Source organism: Peromyscus eremicus, chromosome 14 (assembly GCF_949786415.1).
Source record: "Peromyscus eremicus chromosome 14, PerEre_H2_v1, whole genome shotgun sequence".
NCBI classification, from domain to species: Eukaryota; Metazoa; Chordata; class Mammalia; order Rodentia; family Cricetidae; genus Peromyscus; species Peromyscus eremicus.
Window position 1 is genome coordinate 21,761,494 of NC_081430.1, and position 9,601 is coordinate 21,771,094.

A 9,601-nucleotide genomic window follows, 5' to 3' on the forward strand; every position below is an offset into this window, starting at 1 on the left:
CTTGTGGTCACTCGTCCTCCCATAGATATTCCCTTCAGACTTTTATTTCATGGAAAAAGTAAAGAGTAGCCGCGGGTAGTGGCGTCCTCCCGTGACTGGGACACTGGGGACCTGGAGGCTGGAGGAGCTGGAGTTCAAGGTCATCCTTGGCTACAGAATGAGGTCCTGACTTGTCTTGGCTATCCCTGTGGCCGAGGTGGTGAAGGGGGGTGGGGTAGAGGAGGAAGAGGAAGAGGAGAAAAATGCACCTGCCTCCAGGAGCGTACATGGAGATGTATTTATGATGCCTCTTACGTCTAGAACCCTAAGTTAGGTCTGCAGATGGTGTTCCTGGCCAGCCAGGTCCACGGCCAGAGAGTTGCCACTGATCTCTTCCTGTTTATGGTTTTTGCCCTTTCCAAAACATCAGATAGTTGGACTCGTACTGTACAGACAACCCTTTCAGAAGGGCTTTTTCATTCATTAACACTCCTTGCTATCCTCTGTCTTTTCATAGCTTGGCAGTTTATTTGTTTGGGTTTTTTTTTTGTCCTGGATTTTTTTAAATTTGTTTTTGTTTTTGCTTTTGTTTGTTTTGTTTGTCGTTTGTTTTGAAATAAGAGTATGTTTATCAAAGTCAGTGTCCTCCTGCCTCAGCTTCCTGGGTGATGCAACAAGAGTGCATCATCTCACCTGGCTTGGGAGCTCCTTTCTTCTTCATGCTGGGTAATAGTGAGTTGTTTAGAATTATCACAGTGTGTTTATCCACATACACATACCTGGAGTCTACCTTCACAGACTGTGAATGTATCCCACGTCAGAAATTTCTAAAGTTCCCCAGGGGGGAAAATACTTTGAAACAACATATCTAATAAAGGACTGTTTGTCAAAACATACTAAAAACACTTCAAGCCCAAGAATAAGGTCATTGTTGGAGGGAGAGGAGAGTTTGTTGAACCAGAATTCACAACTTAGAATTGAGCATTCTCCAAAGCAGAAATAATAAGGTGTCATTCAGGGGCGGGAGAGATGGCTGAGCAGTTAAGAGCACCAGCTGCTCTTCCAAGACAACCAGGTTTTAACCGACACCGCAGCTCACAACTGTAACACCAGTTCTGGGGGATCTGACACCCTCACACACACACATACAGGCAAGACACCAATGCACATAAAACAAATAAATAAATCATATTAAATAATTAGGTACCCTGCAGGCAAAGTTTATTCAACACCCTCTCCAGCATCCACAGCTGCCTACCAGAACCGTTGAAGCGGGTCAGACAGCCCGACACAGTTCAGCTGCTCTGATAATCCACTACACAGATGCTGCCACACAGCTTCGTTCTCAACCTCCACATCTGTGCCAGGCATGCGCACACCCACACTCACACATCATACATACACTAAAAATAGTAACTGAGCATGATGGAGCACACCTGTAATCTCAGCACTCAGGAAGGAGAGTTCAAGACCAGCCTTGTCTACTTAGTGAATTCCAGGCTAGTCAGGGCTACGAAGTGAGGCCTTATTTCAAAAAAAATTAATAAAGCCAGGTGGTGGTGGCCCATGCCTTTGATCCCAGCACTCGGGAGGCAGAGGCAGGCGGATCTCTGTGAGTTCGAGGGCAGCCTGGTCTACAGAGTGAGTTTCAGGACAGGCTCCAAAGCTACACAGAGAAACCCTGTCTCGAAAAATCCAACAACAACAATAATAATAATAAATGAGTAATATTTTTAAAAACATATATTTACCAAATAATCAGCAGCCATCCTCATTATTTACCCAAGGGAGTTGAAAACTTATGTCCACACAAATATCTATACACATTGTTTTATTTTATTTTATTTTTATTTCACTTGGCCCACGATGGCCTCCAATTCAGTATATAGCTGAAGATGACTTTGTCCTCTGGGTCCTCTTGCTGCTACCTCCTAACTACAAGGATTACAGGCATGTACAACCAGGTACACACAGGTATTTATAGCTACTTTTATTCATAATTGTTGAAATTTGAGGAAAGTACAAAGTATATCTCAGCATGGGAAATCTTGTGCTTAGCACAGACAAGGCCTTGGTTCCACAAAACACTAGCAGCAAAACCTAGAAGCAACTAAGACAACTTTAGTAGGTGAGTAAATGCCCTTCCAAAGCTCTGACATAGCACAACATTTCATCAAGCACTTATCCATCCTTCAGGTACTCTAGGAATACCTGATAGGCAGCTGTGACTGTACCTTAACCAACATCACTTCATCAACTTATTTCCTTTTTGGAAATAGAAATTTTAATATGCTTTATGTAAAAGGTGACAGTGTTTGCAAAATGGAATTTGTAATAAAAATTGACTGTATAATATATAATGTATATATTAGTCTCTAAAATTTTAATGGAGATCTTGTCAAATGCTTTTAATTTTTTAATACGTTTACTTTGTGTGTGTGTGTGTGTGTGTGTGTGTGTGTGTGTGTAAATGTGCACACATGCCATGGTGAATGTGTTGTGGAGGTCAGAGGATAATTTACAGCAGACTGTTCTCTCCTCCCATGTAGAGGTCCCAGATCATCAGACCTGGTAATAGCAAGTGCCTTTACCACTGAACATGCTTGCCAGCCCACAAATGCCTGCTTGAAATTTACCGAGCGGTGGCGGCTACCCATCACTCAGGAAGCAGAGGCCAGCCTGGTCTACAGGGTGAGTTCCAGGACAGCCAGGGCTACACAGGGAACCCTGTCTTGGAGGGAGAGAGGGAGAGAGAGAGAGAGAGAGAGAGAGAGAGAGAGAGAGAGAGAGAGAGAGAGAGAGGGAGAGAGAAGTTTACTTACATCAACTATGCTACACCAACAACATTTGGCAACACTGGTAAAGACTGAGTATGAATTTTTCTTGTTCTGTTTTTGTTGTTTGTCCTGGAACTCACTCTGTAGACCAGGCTGGCCTTGAACTCAGAGAGATTTGTCTGCCTCTGCCTCCTGAGTACTGAGAGTAAAGGCCTGTGCCACCACTGACCAGTTTAAGTAGGAAAATTTTTAAATAATTTGTGTTTTTGCAACTTTTGCTGTGGTTTTGTGACAGGGTCTTACTATGTAACACTTGCTACCTGTAACTTGCTTTGTAGCTCAGGCTGGCCTTGAACTCACAGACATCTACTTGGCTCTGCCTCTCGAGTGCCAGGGTTATAGGCCTGCACTACCAAGCTCAGCTCATTTTTTTGCAATTTTTATAACCTTAAACTTATTTCCGAATAAAAAGTGTTTTTTAATGTCAGTAAGTTTAGCGTACAATGACTAATTCTTAGTAATAATCTGTTTTCTAGGAATCGCTGTTGCTTTTCTAAAATTTTTTTAAAAGATGCATTTAAATCCTAGAATTTTGACGCTGTTACATGATTCACTATGGTCACCATATCCCTTGGTAGTACAGACAAAATCCAAACAGTAGTTGAAAAGGCTGGGTACTCTGTGTTCCTAGTCGGTTGTTCCTGTTCCAAGGCTAATAAACTCTTCCATATTTGCTGACATCCTGTTCCTTTTGTCTTGAGGAAATTTTTTCTTGCCAGTACGTGAAAAGTCTGCTGTCCTGCTTTAGTGTATTTAGGTGTTTGAAAGCCATGCCCTGAGCTTAGCAAAAGGAAGACTGGGACCCAATTTGCAAAAGCTGATCCTGTAGAAAACTTTCAGGAACTCAGTTTTTATGAAGAATATCATTATCAGTTGCAAATATGTGTATGGGGAAAGTTGCGTAATCTGTGCAGAGTTTTGAAAACTTTCCTTCTAGATATATTAATTGATCAGTATTAGTTGTGTTTATCTCAGACAACAATATAATGACTGTAATGGTGTCTGAAAGAATCCTAATTGCTTAGAGATGCACACTAAAATATTTACAGATGAGGCCTGGAAATGTAATTCTGTTGGTAGAGTGACCGGCTAGCATACACAAGCCTTGAGTTCGATTCCCAGCACTGTGTAAAACCCAACATCTAAGCAAAGGCCCATAATCCCAGCAGGGAGGAAGTAGCAGGAGAATCGGAGGAAGTTCAATGTCAAGCTTAACTACCTACGTGGGGAGTTTGAAGCCAGCCTGGAATATGGAGACTCTGTCTCAAAAAATAAGCATATAGAGCCGGGCGGTGGTGGCGCACGCCTTTAATCCCAGCACTCGGGAGGCAGAGCCAGGCGGATCTCTGTGAGTTCGAGGCCAGCCTGGGCTACCAAGTGAGTTCCAGGAAAGGCGCAAAGCTACACAGAGAAACCCTGTCTCAAAAAACCAAAAAAAAAATAAAAATAAAAAAAAATAAGCATATAAAATCATACAACATATATATCAGACTATAATTATATCATAATCTTATTGTTAACCAATATGAAGGGAATCTGAAATTAAACTAGTCCTTATACCCTTGAACTTAAATCCTTGAACTTTTAAAACTTTTATCTTTTTCTTCTTTGGACTTTCTATGTTGTCCAAATTCATCTAACAATCAGCATCCTAGCTCATCTGTTACTCTAAGAGTAGTTTTTCACTCCTTCTGTTGGCTAGCCAGAAAAAGTACATACATGTACATTCACATGAGAATTACAATTCTATTCAGATCAGTGGCCGGCTAGCAGAATAAAGTGGGGAGCGTTTATCCAGGAAAGCTGCTCAGCAAAGAATCTATGTAGGTCATTCGAACCCCAGACTATCACTTACTTCCCTGGAGGACTTTTGCCGCTAGTTATCTGAATCCTTGTGTATAAAACCTACATTAGTACTAGCAGGTCTTGTGCTTGCTACACAAGCACGTTGACCTGAGTTTTGACCCCCTGCACCATATACAAAGACTGATAACGTGGACATTATCTGTAATCCTAGTGCTAGTAGTATGGGGACAAGAGAACCCCCAGACTCCCTAACCACCCAGTATAACCTGAAAAGGTGAGTTCCAGGTACAGTAAGAGACCCTGTCTCAAAACCTGAGGTACAGGGGCCATAGAGATGTCTCAGCTGGTAGAGACACTTGCCACCAAGATTGATGACCTAAGTTTGATTCCTGAAATCCACATAATGGAGAGAACTAACTCCTGCAAATTGTCTTCTGACCTACACACACACACACACACACACACACACACACACACACACACAAGTAATAATATACATATATTCCCTCCTCCCCACACACAAAGACCTAGGTTGGAAGACCAGAATTTAATATTAAATATAAACTCAGCCCAAGGAACAGTGTTTGATTTACTAGGTAAATGCCAGTGACGGGTAACAGCTGCAGACTGTGGACTTATGATTAATATGGAAATGTGGATATGCAGAGGTATTCTAGAGAAGGGACAGGGTGCTTTTTCACCAGGTAAATTAGTCCCCCCAAAATTTACAACCACCTGCTACCTATACTAGTTTCCTTTAAAACCCATTCCGGCTATATCATTTCCACACGTTACTCAATTTCATTACGTTTGTGTTTAGTTTTCAGTTATCTAGATATGACAAAGAGGTACAAATGTAACCACTTCATTAAAATACAATTCAAATACCCTGAAGTTTATCATTTTCATCGTTTGATTGCTTTTGAGACAGGTTCTCCTGTAGCCCAGGCTGGCCTTGAATTATGTAGCTGGGGCTGGCCTCAAACACACTGAATTCTTCTTGTGTAAGCCTCCAGAGTACTGGAGTTGCAGGTGTGTTTGTTTGTGGCTTTGGCGTTAACACTTTTGACATGGGGTTTAATGTAAACCCATATGGGCCCTGAACTAATCTGTACTTGAAGATGACTTTGAACTCTTGATCCTCCTGACTCCACCTTGAAAGTGGCCGTCATGCTCCATTTAGGATTCATCCTGAGTTAATTTTTGACTCTGTTGTCATGTAGTGTCTTAGTTAGGATGTCTATTGCTGTGAAGAGACACCATGACCACTGCCACTCTTAAAAAGAAAGACATTTCACTGTGGTGGCTCACTTAAGAGTTCAGAGGTTTAGTCCATTATCGTCATGGCAGGAAGCATGGCAGCATGCAGACAGACATGGTGCTGGAGAAGGAGCTGAGAGTTCTTTCATCTTGACTCGCAGGCACCAGGAAGTGGTGTGTGACACTGGGCGGTATCTTGAGCATATATGAGACCTCAAAACCCACCTCAACAGTGACACACTTCATAATAGTGCCACTTCCTTTGGGGGCCATTTTCTTTCAAACCACTCCAGAGAGGAATACAATTTTTTTTGTTTTTTTGTTTTTTTGTTTTTTGTTTTTTGAGACAGGGTTTCTCTGTGTAGCTTTGGAGCCTGTCCTGGAACTCGCTCTGTAGCCCAGGCTGTCCTCGAACTCACAGAGATCCACCTGGCTCTGCCTCCCATGCTGGGATTAAAGGCATGTGCTACCACCGCCTGGCATACAACTTCATTCTTTTGGTACATGCATGTATATGTACATGCATGGTCTCAGCATTCTCATAAGTTTTCTGGCACCAGTTGAAAATCAATTAATGGGGGGTATGTGGAAAAAGTATTAATTAAATAAAATTTTAAAAAAAGAAAAAAATCAATTGACCATAAATATAAAGATTTATCTACCTGGATGTTGTAGCTCACACCTGTGACCTCAGCACTTGAGTGGCTGGAGCATGACAGTTACCTCAAGTTCAAGATCAGCCCATGGGCTACATAGTGAGTTCCAAGCCAGTTTAAGCCACAGAGGCACTATCTAAAAACAAAATGATCACACACACACACACACACACACACACACACACACGATATCAGGATTCTTTTTTCTTTTTTTTTTTTTTCCGTTTTTTTTGAGACAGGGTTTCTCTGTGTAGCTTTGCGCCTTTCCTGGAACTCACTTGGTAGCCCAGGCTGGCCTCGAACTCACAGAGATCCGCCTGGCTCTGCCTCCCGAGTGCTAGGATTAAAGGCGTGCGCCACCACCGCCCGGCTGATATCAGGATTCTTAATTCTGATCATTGATTTGCCTTCCCATTATTACTTTTTTTTATTTACTTACTTATTTATTTTGATTTTTTTCAAGACTGGGTTTCTGTACGTAACCCTGGCCATCCTGGAACTCACTTTGTAGACCAGGCTGGTCTCGAACTCAGAGATCTGCCAGCCAGCTGCATTTCCATTTTCATGCCAATTTTCCCAGCATGATTACAATAGTCCTGTTATATGTTGAATGGAGAATTCAAACTGGTTTCCATTTTCAAGATTATCTTGGCTATCCTGGGTTCCTTTTATTTCTATATGTCTTAAGATCAGCTTGCCAGTTGTGAAAAACATAAAGCAAACAAAAAACATAGTGTCTTAGTTAGGGTTTTTATTGCTGTGAAGAGACACCATGACCACAGCACCTCTTATAAAGGAAACATTTAATTGGGGTGACTCACAGTTTCAGAGGTTCAGTCCATTATCATCATAGGGGTACATACAGACAGGGTACTGGGGAGGTGGCTGAGAGTCTTATATCATGCAGGCAAGAGGAAAGAGACTATGGCACAGCATGAAGCTTAAGCAAAAAACTGCAAAGCCCGCCTCCACAGTGACACACTTCCTCCAATAAGACCACACCCACTCCAACAAAGCCACACCTCCTAAGAGTGCCACTCCCTTTGGGGGCCATTTTCTTTCAAACCACCACACATAGCTACGATGTTTTGATTGTTTGTATTTTTAGGGACAGCTTCTCACTATGTAACTCTGGCTGTCTTGGAACTCATTCTGTAGACCAGGCTGGCTTGAACTCACAGGGATCCACCTGCTTCTGCCTCCCAAGCTCGGGGATTAACGGCGTGCGCCACTATACCTGGCCATAAACTATGATTTTTTTTAAAAAGTTGTTTATGTAGAGTGTTTTTTCTCCATATTTGTCTGTGTACCATGTGCGTGCCTGGTGCCCTCAGAGATCAGAAGAGCGCATTGGATCACCTGGAACAGGAGTTAAAGATGGTTGTGAGTTACTATGTAGGTGTTGGGGACCCAACCAGAGTCCTCGCTACAAGAGCAACAAGTGCCCTGAACTGCTGAGTCCTTTTTCCTGCCTTACAGCTGTGATTTAATAGGGATTACACTGAATTTATAGTTTCATTTGGAAAGTATTAACATTTATGATATTGCCTTCTAATTTACAGACATAGAATGCCTTTTGTTCCAGAATATCCTCTAGGACAACAGTCCCAGTGTTTGAGATCCAGCTCTGAGCTGCCACAAGACTGAAAAACAGAGGCAGCCAGGGCTAAGACTGGACCAAGTAACTTATTCGAGTGTAGACAAATTTCTAATTGGTCTTATTAAATAAAGAACACGGAGCCAAATATAGGGGTGAAAACCTTAGAGATCAGAGAAATTGTGAGAGCCACCAACCACCTTACCTCACTAACTCTGTAGCTTCCAAAAATGAGCTACTTCCTATCTACCCGTGCCTTTATTGCCTTGCTGTTCTCTCATTGGCTCTTAGCCCAGCTACTTCACTTCCTTGTCTGTCTGTACAGACCTCCAGGTCTCTATGGTTGGCACTGGGATTAAGGGCATGTGTCACCACGCTTGGCTGTTCCCTAGTGTGACCTTGAACACACAGAGACCCTGCCTGCCAAGTGATTGGATTAAGGGCATGTGCTACCACTGCCTGACTTTTTTGTTAATGTGCTATTTGTAACTGATCTCCAGGCAAACTTTATTCATTAACATACAAATAAAATATCTCCACATTTCAGCACAAATAAAATATCAGCACATTCAGGACTGGCAGAAGTGTGTCCCTGGCACTACAAAACCTTTACATCTCTGCAATTTGAGACAGACAGGCCTATTTATGGGTCTGCACAGGTGATTTTTGCCCTCACTGGGTTGTATTTGATTTATCTTAAAATAAGGCACATTCCCACATGTCTATTTGTAAAGTATCACACACCATTCTGACAGTTTTGACTATTTATACTTTTCAGGGATGTGGGCGGAGTTTTCCTGTCCCGCAGTAGCTCTCAACACTGAGGCTTATATTAATTATAAATGCTCGACCAATAGCTCAGGCTTATTACTAACTAGCTCTTTCATTTGAAGTTAGCCCATATTCCTTATTTAGCTCTACCAAGTGGCGGTAACTTTATTAGCATGGCACGTTCATCTCTTGCTCCCTCTGCCTCTGGCTGGTGACTCCAGACTCCACCCTTCCTCATCCCATCATTCTCAGTTTGGCTCTCCCACCTAACTTTATCCTGTTCAGCTATTGGCCAGTCAGGTTCTTTATTAAACCAGTCATAGTGACATATATTCACACAGCGTACAGAAAGAAGGATTCTTCCACAACACTGGGAAGTTGAGCAGGGAAAACCAAACATCATTTTAGGGCAAATATGTCAACTATGACCCAATCATAGTTGACATATGCCACAATCATGTCACACAACATCCACATACCTCGTTCTTCTTTAATATCTAAGTGACACTTGGTTTTGCTGTACAGATCTTTTTTTTTTTTTTTTTTTTTTTTTTTTGGTTTTTCGAGACAGGGTTTCTCTGTGTAGCTTTGCGCCTTTCCTGGAACTCACTTGGTAGCCCAGGTTGGCCTCGAACTCACAGAGATCCGCCTGGCTCTGCCTCCCAAGTGCTGGGATTAAAGGCGTGCGCCACCAC